Raw genomic sequence first — 25,612 nt, 5'->3', positions numbered from 1 at the left:
CCTGCCCTCAGACAACTTCTGCCCTGAGACCAGGAGGGATTCACCTGCCCTCAGACAACTTCTGCCCTGGCACCAGAGGAGAGAGTTGACTCCCTTTTGTCAACCACGTTGCCTTAAAACAGAAAAATATGACTTCTGCCCTGAGACCAGGAGAGATTCACCTTCCCTCAGACAACTTCTGCCCTGAGACCAGGAGAGATTCACCTGCCCTCAGACAACTTCTGCCCTGAGATCAGGAGGGATTCACCTGCCTCAGACAACTTCTGCCCTGAGACCTGGAGAGATTCACCTGCCCTCAGACAACTTCTGCCCTGAGACCAGGAGGGATTCACCTGCCCTCAGACAACTTCTGCCCTGGGACCAGAGGAGAGAGTTGACTCCCTTTTGTCAACCACGTTGCCTTAAAACAGAAAAATATGAATTCTGCCCTGAGACCAGGAGAGATTCACCTTCCCTCAGACAACTTCTGCCCTGAGACCTGGAGAGATTCACCTGCCCTCAGATAACTTTTGCCCTGAGACCAGGAGGGATTCAGCTGCTCTCAGACAACTTCTGCCCTGAGACCAGGAGAGATTCACCTGCCCTCAGACAACTTCTGCCCTGAGACCAGGAGGGATTCACCTGCCCTCAGACAACTTCTGCCCTGAGACCAGGAGAGATTCACCTTCCCTCAGACAACTTCTGCCCTGGGACCAGAGGAGAGAGTTTACTCCCTTTTGTCCAACCACGTTGCCTTAAAACAGAAAAATATGACTTCTGCCCTGAGACCAGGAGAGATTCACCTTCCCTCAGACAACTTCTGCCCTGAGACCTGGAGAGATTCACCTGCCCTCAGATAACTTCTGCCCTGAGACCTGGAGGGATTCAGCTGCCCTCAGACAACTTCTGCCCTGAGACCAGGAGAGATTCACCTGCCCTCAGACAACTTCTGCCCTGAGACCTGGAGAGATTCACCTGCCCTCAGATAACTTCTGCCCTGAGACCAGGAGGGATTCACCTGCCCTCAGACAACTTCTGCCCTGAGACCAGGAGAGATTCACCTGCCCTCAGACAACTTCTGCCCTGAGACCAGGAGAGATTCACCTTCCCTCAGACAACTTCTGCCCTGAGACCAGGAGGGATTCACCTGCCCTCAGACAACTTCTGCCCTGAGACCAGGAGGGATTCACCTGCCCTCAGACAACTTCTGCCCTGGGACCAGAGGAGACAGTTGACTCCCTTTTGTCCAACCACGTTGCCTTAAAACAGAAAAATATGACTTCTGCCCTGAGACCAGGATAGATTCACCTTCCCTCAGACAACTTCTGCCCTGAGACCTGGAGAGATTCACCTGCCCTCAGACAACTTCTGCCCTGAGACCTGGAGAGATTCACCTGCCCTCAGACAACTTCTGCCCTGGGACCAGAGGAGAGAGTTGACTCCCTTTTGTCCAACCACGTTGCCTTAAAACAGAAAAATATGACTTCTGCCCTGAGACCAGGAGAGATTCACCTTCCCTCAGACAACTTCTGCCCTGAGACCTGGAGAGATTCACCTGCCCTCAGATAACTTCTGCCCTGAGACCAGGAGGGATTCACCTGCCCTCAGACAACTTCTGCCCTGAGACCAGGAGGGATTCACATGCCCTCAGACAACTTCTGCCCTGGGACCAGAGGAGAGAGTTGACTCCCTTTTGTCCAACTACGTTGCCTTAAAACAGAAAAATATGACTTCTGCCCTGAGACCAGGAGAGATTCACCTTCCCTCAGACAACTTCTGCCCTGAGACCAGGAGAGATTCACCTGCCCTCAGACAACTTCTGCCCTGAGACCAGGAGGGATTCACCTGCCTCAGACAACTTCTGCCCTGAGACCAGGAGAGATTCACCTGCCCTCAGACAACTTCTGCCCTGAGACCAGGAGAGATTCACCTTCCCTCAGACAACTTCTGCCCTGGGACCAGAGGAGAGAGTTTACTCCCTTTTGTCCAACCACGTTGCCTTAAAACAGAAAAATATGACTTCTGCCCTGAGACCAGGAGAGATTCACCTTCCCTCAGACAACTTCTGCCCTGAGACCTGGAGAGATTCACCTGCCCTCAGATAACTTCTGCCCTGAGACCAGGAGGGATTCAGCTGCCCTCAGACAACTTCTGCCCTGAGACCAGGAGAGATTCACCTGCCCTCAGACAACTTCTGCCCTGAGACCTGGAGAGATTCACCTGCCCTCAGATAACTTCTGCCCTGAGACCAGGAGGGATTCACCTGCCCTCAGACAACTTCTGCCCTGAGACCAGGAGAGATTCACCTGCCCTCAGACAACTTCTGCCCTGAGACCAGGAGAGATTCACCTTCCCTCAGACAACTTCTGCCCTGAGACCAGGAGGGATTCACCTGCCCTCAGACAACTTCTGCCCTGGGACCAGGAGGGATTCACCTGCCCTCAGACAACTTCTGCCCTGGGACCAGAGGAGACAGTTGACTCCCTTTTGTCCAACCACGTTGCCTTAAAACAGAAAAATATGACTTCTGCCCTGAGACCAGGAGAGATTCACCTGCCCTCAGACAACTTCTGCCCTGAGACCTGGAGAGATTCACCTGCCCTCAGACAACTTCTGCCCTGGGACCAGAGGAGAGAGTTGACTCCCTTTTGTCCAACCACGTTGCCTTAAAACAGAAAAATATGACTTCTGCCCTGAGACCAGGAGAGATTCACCTTCCCTCAGACAACTTCTGCCCTGAGACCTGGAGAGATTCACCTGCCCTCAGATAACTTCTGCCCTGAGACCAGGAGGGATTCACCTGCCCTCAGACAACTTCTGCCCTGGGACCAGGAGGGATTCACCTGCCCTCAGACAACTTCTGCCCTGGGACCAGAGGAGACAGTTGACTCCCTTTTGTCCAACCACGTTGCCTTAAAACAGAAAAATATGACTTCTGCCCTGAGACCAGGAGAGATTCACCTGCCCTCAGACAACTTCTGCCCTGAGACCTGGAGAGATTCACCTGCCCTCAGACAACTTCTGCCCTGGGACCAGAGGAGAGAGTTGACTCCCTTTTGTCCAACCACGTTGCCTTAAAACAGAAAAATATGACTTCTGCCCTGAGACCAGGAGAGATTCACCTTCCCTCAGGCAACTTCTGCCCTGGGACCAGAGGAGAGAGTTGACTCCCTTTTGTCCAACTACGTTGCCTTAAAACAGAAAAATATGACTTCTGCCCTGAGACCAGGAGAGATTCACCTTCCCTCAGACAACTTCTGCCCTGAGACCAGGAGGGATTCACCTGCCCTCAGACAACTTCTGCCCTGGGACCAGAGGAGAGAGTTGACTCCCTTTTGTCCAACCACGTTGCCTTCAAACAGAAAAATATGACTTCTGCCCTGACACCAGGAGAGATTCACCTTCCCTCAGACAACTTCTGCCCTGAGACCTGGAGAGATTCACCTGCCCTCAGATAACTTCTGCCCTGAGACCAGGAGGGATTCACCTGCCCTCAGACAACTTCTGCCCTGAGACCAGGAGGGATTCACATGCCCTCAGACAACTTCTGCCCTGGGACCAGAGGAGAGAGTTGACTCCCTTTTGTCCAACTACGTTGCCTTAAAACAGAAAAATATGACTTCTGCCCTGAGACCAGGAGAGATTCACCTTCCCTCAGACAACTTCTGCCCTGAGACCAGGAGAGATTCACCTGCCCTCAGACAACTTCTGCCCTGAGACCAGGAGGGATTCACCTGCCTCAGACAACTTCTGCCCTGAGACCAGGAGAGATTCACCTGCCCTCAGACAACTTCTGCCCTGAGACCAGGAGAGATTCACCTTCCCTCAGACAACTTCTGCCCTGGGACCAGAGGAGAGAGTTTACTCCCTTTTGTCCAACCACGTTGCCTTAAAACAGAAAAATATGACTTCTGCCCTGAGACCAGGAGAGATTCACCTTCCCTCAGACAACTTCTGCCCTGAGACCTGGAGAGATTCACCTGCCCTCAGATAACTTCTGCCCTGAGACCAGGAGGGATTCAGCTGCCCTCAGACAACTTCTGCCCTGAGACCAGGAGAGATTCACCTGCCCTCAGACAACTTCTGCCCTGAGACCTGGAGAGATTCACCTGCCCTCAGATAACTTCTGCCCTGAGACCAGGAGGGATTCACCTGCCCTCAGACAACTTCTGCCCTGAGACCAGGAGAGATTCACCTGCCCTCAGACAACTTCTGCCCTGAGACCAGGAGAGATTCACCTTCCCTCAGACAACTTCTGCCCTGAGACCAGGAGGGATTCACCTGCCCTCAGACAACTTCTGCCCTGGGACCAGGAGGGATTCACCTGCCCTCAGACAACTTCTGCCCTGGGACCAGAGGAGACAGTTGACTCCCTTTTGTCCAACCACGTTGCCTTAAAACAGAAAAATATGACTTCTGCCCTGAGACCAGGAGAGATTCACCTGCCCTCAGACAACTTCTGCCCTGAGACCTGGAGAGATTCACCTGCCCTCAGACAACTTCTGCCCTGGGACCAGAGGAGAGAGTTGACTCCCTTTTGTCCAACCACGTTGCCTTAAAACAGAAAAATATGACTTCTGCCCTGAGACCAGGAGAGATTCACCTTCCCTCAGACAACTTCTGCCCTGAGACCTGGAGAGATTCACCTGCCCTCAGATAACTTCTGCCCTGAGACCAGGAGGGATTCACCTGCCCTCAGACAACTTCTGCCCTGGGACCAGGAGGGATTCACCTGCCCTCAGACAACTTCTGCCCTGGGACCAGAGGAGACAGTTGACTCCCTTTTGTCCAACCACGTTGCCTTAAAACAGAAAAATATGACTTCTGCCCTGAGACCAGGAGAGATTCACCTGCCCTCAGACAACTTCTGCCCTGAGACCTGGAGAGATTCACCTGCCCTCAGACAACTTCTGCCCTGGGACCAGAGGAGAGAGTTGACTCCCTTTTGTCCAACCACGTTGCCTTAAAACAGAAAAATATGACTTCTGCCCTGAGACCAGGAGAGATTCACCTTCCCTCAGGCAACTTCTGCCCTGGGACCAGAGGAGAGAGTTGACTCCCTTTTGTCCAACTACGTTGCCTTAAAACAGAAAAATATGACTTCTGCCCTGAGACCAGGAGAGATTCACCTTCCCTCAGACAACTTCTGCCCTGAGACCAGGAGGGATTCACCTGCCCTCAGACAACTTCTGCCCTGAGACCAGGAGAGATTCACCTGCCCTCAGACAACCTCTGCCCTGAGACCTGGAGAGATTCACCTGCCCTCAGATAACTTCTGCCCTGAGACCAGGAGAGATTCACCTGCCCTCAGACAACTTCTGCCCTGAGACCAGGAGAGATTCACCTGCCCTCAGACAACTTCTGCCCTGAGACCAGGAGAGATTCACCTTCCCTCAGACAACTTCTGCCCTGAGACCAGGAGGGATTCACCTGCCTCAGACAACTTCTGCCCTGAGACCAGGAGAGATTCACCTGCCCTCAGACAACTTCTGCCCTGAGACCAGGAGGGATTCACCTGCCCTCAGACAACTTCTGCCCTGAGACCAGGAGGGATTCACCTGCCCTCAGACAACTTCTGCCCTGGGAGCAGAGGAGAGAGTTGACTCCCTTTTGTCCAACCACGTTGCCTTAAAACAGAAAAATATGACTTCTGCCCTGAGACCAGGAGAGATTCACCTTCCCTCAGACAACTTCTGCCCTGAGACCTGGAGAGATTCACCTGCCCTCAGATAACTTCTGCCCTGAGACCAGGAGGGATTCACCTGCCCTCAGACAACTTCTGCCCTGGGACCAGAGGAGAGAGTTGACTCCCTTTTGTCCAACTACGTTGCCTTAAAACAGAAAAATATGACTTCTGCCCTGAGACCAGGAGAGATTCACCTTCCCTCAGACAACTTCTGCCCTGAGACCAGGAGAGATTCACCTGCCCTCAGACAACTTCTGCCCTGAGACCAGGAGGGATTCACCTGCCTCAGACAACTTCTGCCCTGAGACCAGGAGAGATTCACCTGCCCTCAGACAACTTCTGCCCTGAGACCAGGAGGGATTCACCTGCCCTCAGACAACTTCTGCCCTGAGACCAGGAGGGATTCACCTGCCCTCAGACAACTTCTGCCCTGGGAGCAGAGGAGAGAGTTGACTCCCTTTTGTCCAACCACGTTGCCTTAAAACAGAAAAATATGACTTCTGCCCTGAGACCAGGAGAGATTCACCTTCCCTCAGACAACTTCTGCCCTGAGACCTGGAGAGATTCACCTGCCCTCAGATAGCTTTTGCCCTGAGACCAGGAGGGATTCACCTGCCCTCAGACAACTTCTGCCCTGAGACCAGGAGAGATTCACCTGCCCTCAGACAACTTCTGCCCTGAGACCTGGAGAGATTCACCTGCCCTCAGATAACTTCTGCCCTGAGACCAGGAGGGATTCACCTGCCCTCAGACAACTTCTGCCCTGAGACCAGGAGAGATTCACCTGCCCTCAGACAACTTCTGCCCTGAGACCAGGAGGGATTCACCTGCCTCAGACAACTTCTGCCCTGAGACCAGGAGAGATTCACCTTCCCTCAGACAACTTCTGCCCTGGGACCAGAAGGGATTCACCTGCCCTCAGACAACTTCTGCCCTGGGACCAGGAGGGATTCACCTGCCCTCAGACAACTTCTGCCCTGGGACCAGAGGAGACAGTTGACTCCCTTTTGTCCAACCACGTTGCCTTAAAACAGAAAAATATGACTTCTGCCCTGAGACCAGGAGAGATTCACCTTCCCTCAGACAACTTCTGCCCTGAGACCTGGAGAGATTCACCTGCCCTCAGACAACTTCTGCCCTGGGACCAGAGGAGAGAGTTGACTCCCTTTTGTCCAACCACGTTGCCTTAAAACAGAAAAATATGACTTCTGCCCTGAGACCAGGAGAGATTCACCTTCCCTCAGACAACTTCTGCCCTGAGACCTGGAGAGATTCACCTGCCCTCAGACAACTTCTGCCCTGAGACCAGGAGGGATTCACCTGCCCTCAGACAACTTCTGCCCTGGGACCAGAGGAGAGAGTTGACTCCCTTTTGTCCAACTACGTTGCCTTAAAACAGAAAAATATGACTTCTGCCCTGAGACCAGGAGAGATTCACCTTCCCTCAGACAACTTCTGCCCTGAGACCAGGAGAGATTCACCTGCCCTCAGACAACTTCTGCCCTGAGATCAGGAGGGATTCACCTGCCTCAGACAACTTCTGCCCTGAGACCAGGAGAGATTCACCTGCCCTCAGACAACTTCTGCCCTGAGACCAGGAGGGATTCACCTGCCCTCAGACAACTTCTGCCCTGAGACCAGGAGAGATTCACCTGCCCTCAGACAACTTCTGCCCTGAGACCAGGAGGGATTCACCTGCTTCAGACAACTTCTGCCCTGAGACCAGGAGAGATTCACCTTCCCTCAGACAACTTCTGCCCTGGGACCAGAAGGGATTCACCTGCCCTCAGACAACTTCTGCCCTGGGACCAGGAGGGATTCACCTGCCCTCAGACAACTTCTGCCCTGGGACCAGAGGAGACAGTTGACTCCCTTTTGTCCAACCACGTTGCCTTAAAACAGAAAAATATGACTTCTGCCCTGAGACCAGGAGAGATTCACCTTCCCTCAGACAACTTCTGCCCTGAGACCTGGAGAGATTCACCTGCCCTCAGACAACTTCTGCCCTGGGACCAGAGGAGAGAGTTGACTCCCTTTTGTCCAACCACGTTGCCTTAAAACAGAAAAATATGACTTCTGCCCTGAGACCAGGAGAGATTCACCTTCCCTCAGACAACTTCTGCCCTGAGACCTGGAGAGATTCACCTGCCCTCAGACAACTTCTGCCCTGAGACCAGGAGGGATTCACCTGCCCTCAGACAACTTCTGCCCTGGGACCAGAGGAGAGAGTTGACTCCCTTTTGTCCAACTACGTTGCCTTAAAACAGAAAAATATGACTTCTGCCCTGAGACCAGGAGAGATTCACCTTCCCTCAGACAACTTCTGCCCTGAGACCAGGAGAGATTCACCTGCCCTCAGACAACTTCTGCCCTGAGATCAGGAGGGATTCACCTGCCTCAGACAACTTCTGCCCTGAGACCAGGAGAGATTCACCTGCCCTCAGACAACTTCTGCCCTGAGACCAGGAGGGATTCACCTGCCCTCAGACAACTTCTGCCCTGAGACCAGGAGGGATTCACCTGCCCTCAGACAACTTCTGCCCTGGGAGCAGAGGAGAGAGTTGACTCCCTTTTGTCCAACCACGTTGCCTTAAAACAGAAAAATATGACTTCTGCCCTGAGACCAGGAGAGATTCACCTTCCCTCAGACAACTTCTGCCCTGAGACCTGGAGAGATTCACCTGCCCTCAGATAACTTCTGCCCTGAGACCAGGAGGGATTCAGCTGCCCTCAGACAACTTCTGCCCTGAGACCAGGAGAGATTCACCTGCCCTCAGACAACTTCTGCCCTGAGACCTGGAGAGATTCACCTGCCCTCAGATAACTTCTGCCCTGAGACCAGGAGGGATTCACCTGCCCTCAGACAACTTCTGCCCTGAGACCAGGAGAGATTCACCTGCCCTCAGACAACTTCTGCCCTGAGACCAGGAGGGATTCACCTGCTTCAGACAACTTCTGCCCTGAGACCAGGAGAGATTCACCTTCCCTCAGACAACTTCTGCCCTGGGACCAGAAGGGATTCACCTGCCCTCAGACAACTTCTGCCCTGGGACCAGGAGGGATTCACCTGCCCTCAGACAACTTCTGCCCTGGGACCAGGAGGGATTCACCTGCCCTCAGACAACTTCTGCCCTGGGACCAGAGGAGACAGTTGACTCCCTTTTGTCCAACCACGTTGCCTTAAAACAGAAAAATATGACTTCTGCCCTGAGACCAGGAGAGATTCACCTTCCCTCAGACAACTTCTGCCCTGAGACCTGGAGAGATTCACCTGCCCTCAGACAACTTCTGCCCTGAGACCAGGAGGGATTCACCTGCCCTCAGGCAACTTCTGCCCTGGGACCAGAGGAGAGAGTTGACTCCCTTTTGTCCAACTACGTTGCCTTAAAACAGAAAAATATGACTTCTGCCCTGAGACCAGGAGAGATTCACCTTCCCTCAGACAACTTCTGCCCTGAGACCTGGAGAGATTCACCTGCCCTCAGACAACTTCTGCCCTGAGACCAGGAGGGATTCACCTGCCTCAGACAACTTCTGCCCTGAGACCAGGAGAGATTCACCTGCCCTCAGACAGCTTCTGCCCTGAGACCAGGAGGGATTCACCTGCCCTCAGACAACTTCTGCCCTGAGACCAGGAGGGATTCACCTGCCCTCAGACAACTTCTGCCCTGGGACCAGAGGAGAGAGTTGACTCCCTTTTGTCCAACCACGTTGCCTTCAAACAGAAAAATATGACTTCTGCCCTGACACCAGGAGAGATTCACCTTCCCTCAGACAACTTCTGCCCTGAGACCTGGAGAGATTCACCTGCCCTCAGATAACTTCTGCCCTGAGACCAGGAGGGATTCAGCTGCCCTCAGACAACTTCTGCCCTGAGACCAGGAGAGATTCACCTGCCCTCAGACAACTTCTGCCCTGAGACCAGGAGGGATTCACCTGCCCTCAGACAACTTCTGCCCTGGGAGCAGAGGAGAGAGTTGACTCCCTTTTGTCCAACCACGTTGCCTTAAAACAGAAAAATATGACTTCTGCCCTGAGACCAGGAGAGATTCACCTTCCCTCAGACAACTTCTGCCCTGAGACCTGGAGAGATTCACCTGCCCTCAGATAACTTCTGCCCTGAGACCAGGAGGGATTCACCTGCCCTCAGACAACTTCTGCCCTGGGACCAGAGGAGAGAGTTGACTCCCTTTTGTCCAACTACGTTGCCTTAAAACAGAAAAATATGACTTCTGCCCTGAGACCAGGAGAGATTCACCTTCCCTCAGACAACTTCTGCCCTGAGACCAGGAGAGATTCACCTGCCCTCAGACAACTTCTGCCCTGAGACCAGGAGGGATTCACCTGCCTCAGACAACTTCTGCCCTGAGACCAGGAGAGATTCACCTGCCCTCAGACAACTTCTGCCCTGAGACCAGGAGGGATTCACCTGCCCTCAGACAACTTCTGCCCTGAGACCAGGAGGGATTCACCTGCCCTCAGACAACTTCTGCCCTGAGACCAGGAGGGATTCACCTGCCCTCAGACAATTTCTGCCCTGAGACCAGGAGGGATTCACATGCCCTCAGACAACTTCTGCCCTGGGACCAGAGGAGAGAGTTGACTCCCTTTTGTCCAACCACGTTGCCTTAAAACAGAAAAATATGACTTCTGCCCTGAGACCAGGAGAGATTCACCTTCCCTCAGACAACTTCTGCCCTGAGACCTGGAGAGATTCACCTGCCCTCAGATAACTTCTGCCCTGAGACCAGGAGGGATTCACCTGCCCTCAGACAACTTCTGCCCTGAGACCAGGAGGGATTCACATGCCCTCAGACAACTTCTGCCCTGGGACCAGAGGAGAGAGTTGACTCCCTTTTGTCCAACTACGTTGCCTTAAAACAGAAAAATATGACTTCTGCCCTGAGACCAGGAGAGATTCACCTGCCCTCAGACAACTTCTGCCCTGAGATCAGGAGGGATTCACCTGCCTCAGACAACTTCTGCCCTGAGACCAGGAGAGATTCACCTGCCCTCAGACAACTTCTGCCCTGAGACCAGGAGGGATTCACCTGCCCTCAGACAACTTCTGCCCTGAGACCAGGAGGGATTCACCTGCCCTCAGACAACTTCTGCCCTGGGAGCAGAGGAGAGAGTTGACTCCCTTTTGTCCAACCACGTTGCCTTAAAACAGAAAAATATGACTTCTGCCCTGAGACCAGGAGAGATTCACCTTCCCTCAGACAACTTCTGCCCTGAGACCTGGAGAGATTCACCTGCCCTCAGATAACTTCTGCCCTGAGACCAGGAGGGATTCAGCTGCCCTCAGACAACTTCTGCCCTGAGACCAGGAGAGATTCACCTGCCCTCAGACAACTTCTGCCCTGAGACCTGGAGAGATTCACCTGCCCTCAGATAACTTCTGCCCTGAGACCAGGAGGGATTCACCTGCCCTCAGACAACTTCTGCCCTGAGACCAGGAGAGATTCACCTGCCCTCAGACAACTTCTGCCCTGAGACCAGGAGGGATTCACCTGCTTCAGACAACTTCTGCCCTGAGACCAGGAGAGATTCACCTTCCCTCAGACAACTTCTGCCCTGGGACCAGAAGGGATTCACCTGCCCTCAGACAACTTCTGCCCTGGGACCAGGAGGGATTCACCTGCCCTCAGACAACTTCTGCCCTGGGACCAGGAGGGATTCACCTGCCCTCAGACAACTTCTGCCCTGGGACCAGAGGAGACAGTTGACTCCCTTTTGTCCAACCACGTTGCCTTAAAACAGAAAAATATGACTTCTGCCCTGAGACCAGGAGAGATTCACCTTCCCTCAGACAACTTCTGCCCTGAGACCTGGAGAGATTCACCTGCCCTCAGACAACTTCTGCCCTGAGACCAGGAGGGATTCACCTGCCCTCAGGCAACTTCTGCCCTGGGACCAGAGGAGAGAGTTGACTCCCTTTTGTCCAACTACGTTGCCTTAAAACAGAAAAATATGACTTCTGCCCTGAGACCAGGAGAGATTCACCTTCCCTCAGACAACTTCTGCCCTGAGACCTGGAGAGATTCACCTGCCCTCAGACAACTTCTGCCCTGAGACCAGGAGGGATTCACCTGCCTCAGACAACTTCTGCCCTGAGACCAGGAGAGATTCACCTGCCCTCAGACAGCTTCTGCCCTGAGACCAGGAGGGATTCACCTGCCCTCAGACAACTTCTGCCCTGAGACCAGGAGGGATTCACCTGCCCTCAGACAACTTCTGCCCTGGGACCAGAGGAGAGAGTTGACTCCCTTTTGTCCAACCACGTTGCCTTCAAACAGAAAAATATGACTTCTGCCCTGACACCAGGAGAGATTCACCTTCCCTCAGACAACTTCTGCCCTGAGACCTGGAGAGATTCACCTGCCCTCAGATAACTTCTGCCCTGAGACCAGGAGGGATTCAGCTGCCCTCAGACAACTTCTGCCCTGAGACCAGGAGAGATTCACCTGCCCTCAGACAACTTCTGCCCTGAGACCAGGAGGGATTCACCTGCCCTCAGACAACTTCTGCCCTGGGAGCAGAGGAGAGAGTTGACTCCCTTTTGTCCAACCACGTTGCCTTAAAACAGAAAAATATGACTTCTGCCCTGAGACCAGGAGAGATTCACCTTCCCTCAGACAACTTCTGCCCTGAGACCTGGAGAGATTCACCTGCCCTCAGATAACTTCTGCCCTGAGACCAGGAGGGATTCACCTGCCCTCAGACAACTTCTGCCCTGGGACCAGAGGAGAGAGTTGACTCCCTTTTGTCCAACTACGTTGCCTTAAAACAGAAAAATATGACTTCTGCCCTGAGACCAGGAGAGATTCACCTTCCCTCAGACAACTTCTGCCCTGAGACCAGGAGAGATTCACCTGCCCTCAGACAACTTCTGCCCTGAGACCAGGAGGGATTCACCTGCCTCAGACAACTTCTGCCCTGAGACCAGGAGAGATTCACCTGCCCTCAGACAACTTCTGCCCTGAGACCAGGAGGGATTCACCTGCCCTCAGACAACTTCTGCCCTGAGACCAGGAGGGATTCACCTGCCCTCAGACAACTTCTGCCCTGAGACCAGGAGGGATTCACCTGCCCTCAGACAATTTCTGCCCTGAGACCAGGAGGGATTCACATGCCCTCAGACAACTTCTGCCCTGGGACCAGAGGAGAGAGTTGACTCCCTTTTGTCCAACCACGTTGCCTTAAAACAGAAAAATATGACTTCTGCCCTGAGACCAGGAGAGATTCACCTTCCCTCAGACAACTTCTGCCCTGAGACCTGGAGAGATTCACCTGCCCTCAGATAACTTCTGCCCTGAGACCAGGAGGGATTCACCTGCCCTCAGACAACTTCTGCCCTGAGACCAGGAGGGATTCACATGCCCTCAGACAACTTCTGCCCTGGGACCAGAGGAGAGAGTTGACTCCCTTTTGTCCAACTACGTTGCCTTAAAACAGAAAAATATGACTTCTGCCCTGAGACCAGGAGAGATTCACCTTCCCTCAGACAACTTCTGCCCTGAGACCAGGAGAGATTCACCTGCCCTCAGACAACTTCTGCCCTGAGACCAGGAGGGATTCACCTGCCTCAGACAACTTCTGCCCTGAGACCAGGAGAGATTCACCTGCCCTCAGACAACTTCTGCCCTGAGACCAGGAGAGATTCACCTTCCCTCAGACAACTTCTGCCCTGGGACCAGAGGAGAGAGTTTACTCCCTTTTGTCCAACCACGTTGCCTTAAAACAGAAAAATATGACTTCTGCCCTGAGACCAGGAGAGATTCACCTTCCCTCAGACAACTTCTGCCCTGAGACCTGGAGAGATTCACCTGCCCTCAGATAACTTCTGCCCTGAGACCAGGAGGGATTCAGCTGCCCTCAGACAACTTCTGCCCTGAGACCAGGAGAGATTCACCTGCCCTCAGACAACTTCTGCCCTGAGACCTGGAGAGATTCACCTGCCCTCAGATAACTTCTGCCCTGAGACCAGGAGGGATTCACCTGCCCTCAGACAACTTCTGCCCTGAGACCAGGAGGGATTCACCTGCTTCAGACAACTTCTGCCCTGAGACCAGGAGAGATTCACCTTCCCTCAGACAACTTCTGCCCTGGGACCAGAAGGGATTCACCTGCCCTCAGACAACTTCTGCCCTGGGACCAGGAGGGATTCACCTGCCCTCAGACAACTTCTGCCCTGGGACCAGGAGGGATTCACCTGCCCTCAGACAACTTCTGCCCTGGGACCAGAGGAGACAGTCGACTCCCTTTTGTCCAACCACGTTGCCTTAAAACAGAAAAATATGACTTCTGCCCTGAGACCAGGAGAGATTCACCTTCCCTCAGACAACTTCTGCCCTGAGACCTGGAGAGATTCACCTGCCCTCAGACAACTTCTGCCCTGGGACCAGAGGAGAGAGTTGACTCCCTTTTGTCCAACCACGTTGCCTTAAAACAGAAAAATATGACTTCTGCCCTGAGACCAGGAGAGATTCACCTTCCCTCAGACAACTTCTGCCCTGAGACCTGGAGAGATTCACCTGCCCTCAGACAACTTCTGCCCTGAGACCAGGAGGGATTCACCTGCCCTCAAACAACTTCTGCCCTGGGACCAGAGGAGAGAGTTGACTCCCTTTTGTCCAACTACGTTGCCTTAAAACAGAAAAATATGACTTCTGCCCTGAGACCAGGAGAGATTCACCTTCCCTCAGACAACTTCTGCCCTGAGACCAGGAGAGATTCACCTGCCCTCAGACAACTTCTGCCCTGAGATCAGGAGGGATTCACCTGCCTCAGACAACTTCTGCCCTGAGACCAGGAGAGATTCACCTGCCCTCAGACAACTTCTGCCCTGAGACCAGGAGGGATTCACCTGCCCTCAGACAACTTCTGCCCTGAGACCAGGAGGGATTCACCTGCCCTCAGACAACTTCTGCCCTGAGACCAGGAGGGATTCACCTGCCCTCAGACAACTTCTGCCCTGAGACCAGGAGGGATTCACCTGCCCTCAGACAATTTCTGCCCTGAGACCAGGAGGGATTCACATGCCCTCAGACAACTTCTGCCCTGGGACCAGAGGAGAGAGTTGACTCCCTTTTGTCCAACCACGTTGCCTTAAAACAGAAAAATATGACTTCTGCCCTGAGACCAGGAGAGATTCACCTTCCCTCAGACAACTTCTGCCCTGAGACCTGGAGAGATTCACCTGCCCTCAGATAACTTCTGCCCTGAGACCAGGAGGGATTCACCTGCCCTCAGACAACTTCTGCCCTGAGACCAGGAGGGATTCACATGCCCTCAGACAACTTCTGCCCTGGGACCAGAGGAGAGAGTTGACTCCCTTTTGTCCAACTACGTTGCCTTAAAACAGAAAAATATGACTTCTGCCCTGAGACCAGGAGAGATTCACCTTCCCTCAGACAACTTCTGCCCTGAGACCAGGAGAGATTCACCTGCCCTCAGACAACTTCTGCCCTGAGACCAGGAGGGATTCACCTGCCTCAGACAACTTCTGCCCTGAGACCAGGAGAGATTCACCTGCCCTCAGACAACTTCTGCCCTGAGACCAGGAGAGATTCACCTTCCCTCAGACAACTTCTGCCCTGGGACCAGAGGAGAGAGTTTACTCCCTTTTGTCCAACCACGTTGCCTTAAAACAGAAAAATATGACTTCTGCCCTGAGACCAGGAGAGATTCACCTTCCCTCAGACAACTTCTGCCCTGAGACCTGGAGAGATTCACCTGCCCTCAGATAACTTCTGCCCTGAGACCAGGAGGGATTCAGCTGCCCTCAGACAACTTCTGCCCTGAGACCAGGAGAGATTCACCTGCCCTCAGACAACTTCTGCCCTGAGACCTGGAGAGATTCACCTGCCCTCAGATAACTTCTGCCCTGAGACCAGGAGGGATTCACCTGCCCTCAGACAACTTCTGCCCTGAGACCAGGAGGGATTCACCTGCTTCAGACAACTTCTGCCCTGAGACCAGGAGAGATTCACCTTCCCTCAGACAACTTCTGCCCTGGGACCAGAAGGGATTCACCTGCCCTCAGACAACTTCTGCCCTGGGACCAGGAGGGATTCACCTGCCCTCAGACAACTTCTGCCCTGGGACCAGGAGGGATTCACCTGCCCTCAGACAACTTCTGCCCTGGGACCAGAGGAGACAGTCGACTCCCTTTTGTCCAACCACGTTGCCTTAAAACAGAAAAATATGACTTCTGCCCTGAGACCAGGAGAGATTCACCTTCCCTCAGACAACTTCTGCCCTGAGACCTGGAGAGATTCACCTGCCCTCAGACAACTTCTGCCCTGGGACCAGAGGAGAGAGTTGACTCCCTTTTGTCCAACCACGTTGCCTTAAAACAGAAAAATATGACTTCTGCCCTGAGACCAGGAGAGATTCACCTTCCCTCAGACAACTTCTGCCCTGAGACCTGGAGAGATTCACCTGCCCTCAGACAACTTCTGCCCTGAGACCAGGAGGGATTCACCTGCCCTCAAACAACTTCTGCCCTGGGACCAGAGGAGAGAGTTGACTCCCTTTTGTCCAACTACGTTGCCTTAAAACAGAAAAATATGACTTCTGCCCTGAGACCAGGAGAGATTCACCTTCCCTCAGACAACTTCTGCCCTGAGACCAGGAGAGATTCACCTGCCCTCAGACAACTTCTGCCCTGAGATCAGGAGGGATTCACCTGCCTCAGACAACTTCTGCCCTGAGACCAGGAGAGATTCACCTGCCCTCAGACAACTTCTGCCCTGAGACCAGGAGGGATTCACCTGCCCTCAGACAACTTCTGCCCTGAGACCAGGAGGGATTCACCTGCCCTCAGACAACTTCTGCCCTGGCACCAGAGGAGAGAGTTGACTCCCTTTTGTCAACCACGTTGCCTTAAAACAGAAAAATATGACTTCTGCCCTGAGACCAGGAGAGATTCACCTTCCCTCAGACAACTTCTGCCCTGAGACCAGGAGAGATTCACCTGCCCTCAGACAACTTCTGCCCTGAGATCAGGAGGGATTCACCTGCCTCAGACAACTTCTGCCCTGAGACCAGGAGAGATTCACCTGCCCTCAGACAACTTCTGCCCTGAGACCAGGAGGGATTCACCTGCCCTCAGACAACTTCTGCCCTGGGACCAGAGGAGAGAGTTGACTCCCTTTTGTCAACCACGTTGCCTTAAAACAGAAAAATATGAATTCTGCCCTGAGACCAGGAGAGATTCACCTTCCCTCAGACAACTTCTGCCCTGAGACCTGGAGAGATTCACCTGCCCTCAGATAACTTTTGCCCTGAGACCAGGAGGGATTCAGCTGCTCTCAGACAACTTCTGCCCTGAGACCAGGAGAGATTCACCTGCCCTCAGACAACTTCTGCCCTGAGACCAGGAGGGATTCACCTGCCCTCAGACAACTTCTGCCCTGAGACCAGGAGAGATTCACCTTCCCTCAGACAACTTCTGCCCTGAGACCAGGAGAGATTCACCTTCCCTCAGACAACTTCTGCCCTGAGACCTGGAGAGATTCACCTGCCCTCAGATAACTTCTGCCCTGAGACCAGGAGGGATTCACCTGCCCTCAGACAACTTCTGCCCTGAGACCAGGAGGGATTCACATGCCCTCAGACAACTTCTGCCCTGGGACCAGAGGAGAGAGTTGACTCCCTTTTGTCCAACTACGTTGCCTTAAAACAGAAAAATATGACTTCTGCCCTGAGACCAGGAGAGATTCACCTTCCCTCAGACAACTTCTGCCCTGAGACCAGGAGAGATTCACCTGCCCTCAGACAACTTCTGCCCTGAGACCAGGAGGGATTCACCTGCCTCAGACAACTTCTGCCCTGAGACCAGGAGAGATTCACCTGCCCTCAGACAACTTCTGCCCTGAGACCAGGAGAGATTCACCTTCCCTCAGACAACTTCTGCCCTGGGACCAGAGGAGAGAGTTTACTCCCTTTTGTCCAACCACGTTGCCTTAAAACAGAAAAATATGACTTCTGCCCTGAGACCAGGAGAGATTCACCTTCCCTCAGACAACTTCTGCCCTGAGACCTGGAGAGATTCACCTGCCCTCAGATAACTTCTGCCCTGAGACCAGGAGGGATTCAGCTGCCCTCAGACAACTTCTGCCCTGAGACCAGGAGAGATTCACCTGCCCTCAGACAACTTCTGCCCTGAGACCTGGAGAGATTCACCTGCCCTCAGATAACTTCTGCCCTGAGACCAGGAGGGATTCACCTGCCCTCAGACAACTTCTGCCCTGAGACCAGGAGGGATTCACCTGCTTCAGACAACTTCTGCCCTGAGACCAGGAGAGATTCACCTTCCCTCAGACAACTTCTGCCCTGGGACCAGAAGGGATTCACCTGCCCTCAGACAACTTCTGCCCTGGGACCAGGAGGGATTCACCTGCCCTCAGACAACTTCTGCCCTGGGACCAGGAGGGATTCACCTGCCCTCAGACAACTTCTGCCCTGGGACCAGAGGAGACAGTCGACTCCCTTTTGTCCAACCACGTTGCCTTAAAACAGAAAAATATGACTTCTGCCCTGAGACCAGGAGAGATTCACCTTCCCTCAGACAACTTCTGCCCTGAGACCTGGAGAGATTCACCTGCCCTCAGACAACTTCTGCCCTGGGACCAGAGGAGAGAGTTGACTCCCTTTTGTCCAACCACGTTGCCTTAAAACAGAAAAATATGACTTCTGCCCTGAGACCAGGAGAGATTCACCTTCCCTCAGACAACTTCTGCCCTGAGACCTGGAGAGATTCACCTGCCCTCAGACAACTTCTGCCCTGAGACCAGGAGGGATTCACCTGCCCTCAAACAACTTCTGCCCTGGGACCAGAGGAGAGAGTTGACTCCCTTTTGTCCAACTACGTTGCCTTAAAACAGAAAAATATGACTTCTGCCCTGAGACCAGGAGAGATTCACCTTCCCTCAGACAACTTCTGCCCTGAGACCAGGAGAGATTCACCTGCCCTCAGACAACTTCTGCCCTGAGATCAGGAGGGATTCACCTGCCTCAGACAACTTCTGCCCTGAGACCAGGAGAGATTCACCTGCCCTCAGACAACTTCTGCCCTGAGACCAGGAGGGATTCACCTGCCCTCAGACAACTTCTGCCCTGAGACCAGGAGGGATTCACCTGCCCTCAGACAACTTCTGCCCTGGCACCAGAGGAGAGAGTTGACTCCCTTTTGTCAACCACGTTGCCTTAAAACAGAAAAATATGACTTCTGCCCTGAGACCAGGAGAGATTCACCTTCCCTCAGACAACTTCTGCCCTGAGACCAGGAGAGATTCACCTGCCCTCAGACAACTTCTGCCCTGAGATCAGGAGGGATTCACCTGCCTCAGACAACTTCTGCCCTGAGACCAGGAGAGATTCACCTGCCCTCAGACAACTTCTGCCCTGAGACCAGGAGGGATTCACCTGCCCTCAGACAACTTCTGCCCTGGGACCAGAGGAGAGAGTTGACTCCCTTTTGTCAACCACGTTGCCTTAAAACAGAAAAATATGAATTCTGCCCTGAGACCAGGAGAGATTCACCTTCCCTCAGACAACTTCTGCCCTGAGACCTGGAGAGATTCACCTGCCCTCAGATAACTTTTGCCCTGAGACCAGGAGGGATTCAGCTGCTCTCAGACAACTTCTGCCCTGAGACCAGGAGAGATTCACCTGCCCTCAGACAACTTCTGCCCTGAGACCAGGAGGGATTCACCTGCCCTCAGACAACTTCTGCCCTGAGACCAGGAGAGATTCACCTTCCCTCAGACAACTTCTGCCCTGGGACCAGAGGAGAGAGTTTACTCCCTTTTGTCCAACCACGTTGCCTTAAAACAGAAAAATATGACTTCTGCCCTGAGACCAGGAGAGATTCACCTTCCCTCAGACAACTTCTGCCCTGAGACCTGGAGAGATTCACCTGCCCTCAGATAACTTCTGCCCTGAGACCAGGAGGGATTCAGCTGCCCTCAGACAACTTCTGCCCTGAGACCAGGAGAGATTCACCTGCCCTCAGACAACTTCTGCCCTGAGACCTGGAGAGATTCACCTGCCCTCAGATAACTTCTGCCCTGAGACCAGGAGGGATTCACCTGCCCTCAGACAACTTCTGCCCTGAGACCAGGAGAGATTCACCTGCCCTCAGACAACTTCTGCCCTGAGACCAGGAGAGATTCACCTTCCCTCAGACAACTTCTGCCCTGAGACCAGGAGGGATTCACCTGCCCTCAGACAACTTCTGCCCTGGGACCAGGAGGGATTCACCTGCCCTCAGACAACTTCTGCCCTGGGACCAGAGGAGACAGTTGACTCCCTTTTGTCCAACCACGTTGCCTTAAAACAGAAAAATATGACTTCTGCCCTGAGACCAGGAGAGATTCACCTTCCCTCAGACAACTTCTGCCCTGAGACCTGGAGAGATTCACCTGCCCTCAGACAACTTCTGCCCTGGGACCAGAGGAGAGAGTTGACTCCCTTTTGTCCAACCACGTTGCCTTAAAACAGAAAAATATGACTTCTGCCCTGAGACCAGGAGAGATTCACCTTCCCTCAGACAACTTCTGCCCTGAGACCTGGAGAGATTCACCTGCCCTCAGACAACTTCTGCCCTGAGACCAGGAGGGATTCACCTGCCCTCAAACAACTTCTGCCCTGGGACCAGAGGAGAGAGTTGACTCCCTTTTGTCCAACTACGTTGCCTTAAAACAGAAAAATATGACTTCTGCCCTGAGACCAGGAGAGATTCACCTTCCCTCAGACAACTTCTGCCCTGAGACCAGGAGAGATTCACCTGCCCTCAGACAACTTCTGCCCTGAGATCAGGAGGGATTCACCTGCCTCAGACAACTTCTGCCCTGAGACCAGGAGAGATTCACCTGCCCTCAGACAACTTCTGCCCTGAGACCAGGAGGGATTCACCTGCCCTCAGACAACTTCTGCCCTGAGACCAGGAGGGATTCACCTGCCCTCAGACAACTTCTGCCCTGGCACCAGAGGAGAGAGTTGACTCCCTTTTGTCAACCACGTTGCCTTAAAACAGAAAAATATGACTTCTGCCCTGAGACCAGGAGAGATTCACCTTCCCTCAGACAACTTCTGCCCTGAGACCAGGAGAGATTCACCTGCCCTCAGACAACTTCTGCCCTGAGATCAGGAGGGATTCACCTGCCTCAGACAACTTCTGCCCTGAGACCAGGAGAGATTCACCTGCCCTCAGACAACTTCTGCCCTGAGACCAGGAGGGATTCACCTGCCCTCAGACAACTTCTGCCCTGGGACCAGAGGAGAGAGTTGACTCCCTTTTGTCAACCACGTTGCCTTAAAACAGAAAAATATGAATTCTGCCCTGAGACCAGGAGAGATTCACCTTCCCTCAGACAACTTCTGCCCTGAGACCTGGAGAGATTCACCTGCCCTCAGATAACTTTTGCCCTGAGACCAGGAGGGATTCAGCTGCTCTCAGACAACTTCTGCCCTGAGACCAGGAGAGATTCACCTGCCCTCAGACAACTTCTGCCCTGAGACCAGGAGGGATTCACCTGCCCTCAGACAACTTCTGCCCTGAGACCAGGAGAGATTCACCTTCCCTCAGACAACTTCTGCCCTGGGACCAGAGGAGAGAGTTTACTCCCTTTTGTCCAACCACGTTGCCTTAAAACAGAAAAATATGACTTCTGCCCTGAGACCAGGAGAGATTCACCTTCCCTCAGACAACTTCTGCCCTGAGACCTGGAGAGATTCACCTGCCCTCAGATAACTTCTGCCCTGAGACCAGGAGGGATTCAGCTGCCCTCAGACAACTTCTGCCCTGAGACCAGGAGAGATTCACCTGCCCTCAGACAACTTCTGCCCTGAGACCTGGAGAGATTCACCTGCCCTCAGATAACTTCTGCCCTGAGACCAGGAGGGATTCACCTGCCCTCAGACAACTTCTGCCCTGAGACCAGGAGAGATTCACCTGCCCTCAGACAACTTCTGCCCTGAGACCAGGAGAGATTCACCTTCCCTCAGACAACTTCTGCCCTGAGACCAGGAGGGATTCACCTGCCCTCAGACAACTTCTGCCCTGGGACCAGGAGGGATTCACCTGCCCTCAGACAACTTCTGCCCTGGGACCAGAGGAGACAGTTGACTCCCTTTTGTCCAACCACGTTGCCTTAAAACAGAAAAATATGACTTCTGCCCTGAGACCAGGAGAGATTCACCTGCCCTCAGACAACTTCTGCCCTGAGACCTGGAGAGATTCACCTGCCCTCAGACAACTTCTGCCCTGGGACCAGAGGAGAGAGTTGACTCCCTTTTGTCCAACCACGTTGCCTTAAAACAGAAAAATATGACTTCTGCCCTGAGACCAGGAGAGATTCACCTTCCCTCAGACAACTTCTGCCCTGAGACCTGGAGAGATTCACCTGCCCTCAGATAACTTCTGCCCTGAGACCAGGAGGGATTCACCTGCCCTCAGACAACTTCTGCCCTGAGACCAGGAGGGATTCACCTGCCCTCAGAAAACTTCTGCCCTGGGACCAGAGGAGAGAGTTGACTCCCTTTTGTCCAACTACGTTGCCTTAAAACAGAAAAATATGACTTCTGCCCTGAGACCAGGAGAGATTCACCTTCCCTCAGACAACTTCTGCCCCGAGACCAGGAGAGATTCACCTCCCCTCAGACAACTTCTGCCCTGAGATCAGGAGGGATTCACCTGCCTCAGACAACTTCTGCCCTGAGGCCAGGAGAGATTCACCTGCCCTCAGACAACTTCTGCCCTGAGACCAGGAGGGATTCACCTGCCCTCAGACAACTTCTGCCCTGGGACCAGAGGAGAGAGTTGACTCCCTTTTGTCCAACCACGTTGCCTTAAAACAGAAAAATATGACTTCTGCCCTGAGACCAGGAGAGATTCACCTTCCCTCAGACAACTTCTGCCCTGAGACCTGGAGAGATTCACCTGCCCTCAGATAGCTTTTGCCCTGAGACCAGGAGGGATTCAGCTGCTCTCAGACAACTTCTGCCCTGAGACCAGGAGAGATTCACCTGCCCTCAGACAACTTCTGCCCTGAGACCATGAGGGATTCACCTGCCCTCAGACAACTTCTGCCCTGAGACCAGGAGAGATTCACCTTCCCTCAGACAACTTCTGCCCTGGGACCAGAGGAGAGAGTTGACTCCCTTTTGTCCAACCACGTTGCCTTAAAACAGAAAAATATGACTTCTGCCCTGAGACCAGGAGAGATTCACCTTCCCTCAGACAACTTCTGCCCTGAGACCTGGAGAGATTCACCTGCCCTCAGATAACTTCTGCCCTGAGACCAGGAGGGATTCACCTGCCCTCAGACAACTTCTGCCCTGAGACCAGGAGAGATTCACCTGCCCTCAGACAACTTCTGCCCTGAGACCAGGAGGGATTCACCTGCCTCAGACAACTTCTGCCCTGAGACCAGGAGAGATTCACCTTCCCTCAGACAACTTCTGCCCTGAGACCAGGAGGGATTCACCTGCCCTCAGACAACTTCTGCCCTGAGACCAGGAGGGATTCACCTGCCCTCAGACAACTTCTGCCCTGGGACCAGAGGAGACAGTTGACTCCCTTTTGTCCAACCACGTTGCCTTAAAACAGAAAAATATGACTTCTGCCCTGAGACCAGGATAGATTCACCTTCCCTCAGACAACTTCTGCCCTGAGACCTGGAGAGATTCACCTGCCCTCAGACAACTTCTGCCCTGAGACCTGGAGAGATTCACCTGCCCTCAGACAACTTCTGCCCTGGGACCAGAGGAGAGAGTTGACTCCCTTTTGTCCAACCACGTTGCCTTAAAACAGAAAAATATGACTTCTGCCCTGAGACCAGGAGAGATTCACCTTCCCTCAGACAACTTCTGCCCTGAGACCTGGAGAGATTCACCTGCCCTCAGATAACTTCTGCCCTGAGACCAGGAGGGATTCACCTGCCCTCAGACAACTTCTGCCCTGAGACCAGGAGGGATTCACATGCCCTCAGACAACTTCTGCCCTGGGACCAGAGGAGAGAGTTGACTCCCTTTTGTCCAACTACGTTGCCTTAAAACAGAAAAATATGACTTCTGCCCTGAGACCAGGAGAGATTCACCTTCCCTCAGACAACTTCTGCCCTGAGACCAGGAGAGATTCACCTGCCCTCAGACAACTTCTGCCCTGAGACCAGGAGGGATTCACCTGCCTCAGACAACTTCTGCCCTGAGACCAGGAGAGATTCACCTGCCCTCAGACAACTTCTGCCCTGAGACCAGGAGAGATTCACCTTCCCTCAGACAACTTCTGCCCTGGGACCAGAGGAGAGAGTTTACTCCCTTTTGTCCAACCACGTTGCCTTAAAACAGAAAAATATGACTTCTGCCCTGAGACCAGGAGAGATTCACCTTCCCTCAGACAACTTCTGCCCTGAGACCAGGAGGGATTCACCTGCCCTCAGACAACTTCTGCCCTGGGACCAGGAGGGATTCACCTGCCCTCAGACAACTTCTGCCCTGGGACCAGAGGAGACAGTTGACTCCCTTTTGTCCAACCACGTTGCCTTAAAGCAGAAAAATATGACTTCTGCCCTGAGACCAGCAGAGATTCACCTGCCCTCAGACAACTTCTGCCCTGAGACCTGGAGAGATTCACCTGCCCTCAGACAACTTCTGCCCTGAGACCAGGAGAGATTCACCTTCCCTCAGACAACTTCTGCCCTGAGACCAGGAGGGATTCACCTGCCCTCAGACAACTTCTGCCCTGGGACCAGGAGGGATTCACCTGCCCTCAGACAACTTCTGCCCTGGGACCAGAGGAGACAGTTGACTCCCTTTTGTCCAACCACGTTGCCTTAAAACAGAAAAATATGACTTCTGCCCTGAGACCAGGAGAGATTCACCTGCCCTCAGACAACTTCTGCCCTGAGACCTGGAGAGATTCACCTGCCCTCAGACAACTTCTGCCCTGGGACCAGAGGAGACAGTTGACTCCCTTTTGTCCAACCACGTTGCCTTAAAACAGAAAAATATGACTTCTGCCCTTAGACCAGGAGAGATTCACCTGCCCTCAGACAACTTCTGCCCTGAGACCTGGAGAGATTCACCTGCCCTCAGACAACTTCTGCCCTGGGACCAGAGGAGAGAGTTGACTCCCTTTTGTCCAACCACGTTGCCTTAAAACAGAAAAATATGACTTCTGCCCTGAGACCAGGAGAGATTCACCTTCCCTCAGACAACTTCTGCCCTGAGACCTGGAGAGATTCACCTGCCCTCAGATAACTTCTGCCCTGAGACCAGGAGGGATTCACCTGCCCTCAGACAACTTCTGCCCTGAGACCAGGAGGGATTCACCTGCCCTCAGACAACTTCTGCCCTGGGACCAGAGGAGAGAGTTGACTCCCTTTTGTCCAACTACGTTGCCTTAAAACAGAAAAATATGACTTCTGCCCTGAGACCAGGAGAGATTCACCTTCCCTCAGACAACTTCTGCCCCGAGACCAGGAGAGATTCACCTGCCCTCAGACAACTTCTGCCCTGAGATCAGGAGGGATTCACCTGCCTCAGACAACTTCTGCCCTGAGGCCAGGAGAGATTCACCTGCCCTCAGACAACTTCTGCCCTGGGACCAGAGGAGAGAGTTGACTCCCTTTTGTCCAACCACGTTGCCTTAAAACAGAAAAATATGACTTCTGCCCTGAGACCAGGAGAGATTCACCTTCCCTCAGACAACTTCTGCCCTGAGACCTGGAGAGATTCACCTGCCCTCAGACAACTTCTGCCCTGAGACCAGGAGGGATTCACCTGCCCTCAGACAACTTCTGCCCTGGGACCAGAGGAGAGAGTTGACTCCCTTTTGTCCAACTACGTTGCCTTAAAACAGAAAAATATGACTTCTGCCCTGAGACCAGGAGAGATTCACCTTCCCTCAGACAACTTCTGCCCTGAGACCAGGAG

The sequence above is a fragment of the Pagrus pagrus genome (assembly GCF_965226575.1).
Source record: "Pagrus pagrus genome assembly, chromosome: 13".
NCBI classification, from domain to species: Eukaryota; Metazoa; Chordata; class Actinopteri; order Spariformes; family Sparidae; genus Pagrus; species Pagrus pagrus.
The sequence above is the reverse complement of the archived record's forward strand: the minus strand, read 5'-3'. Positions refer to the sequence as shown.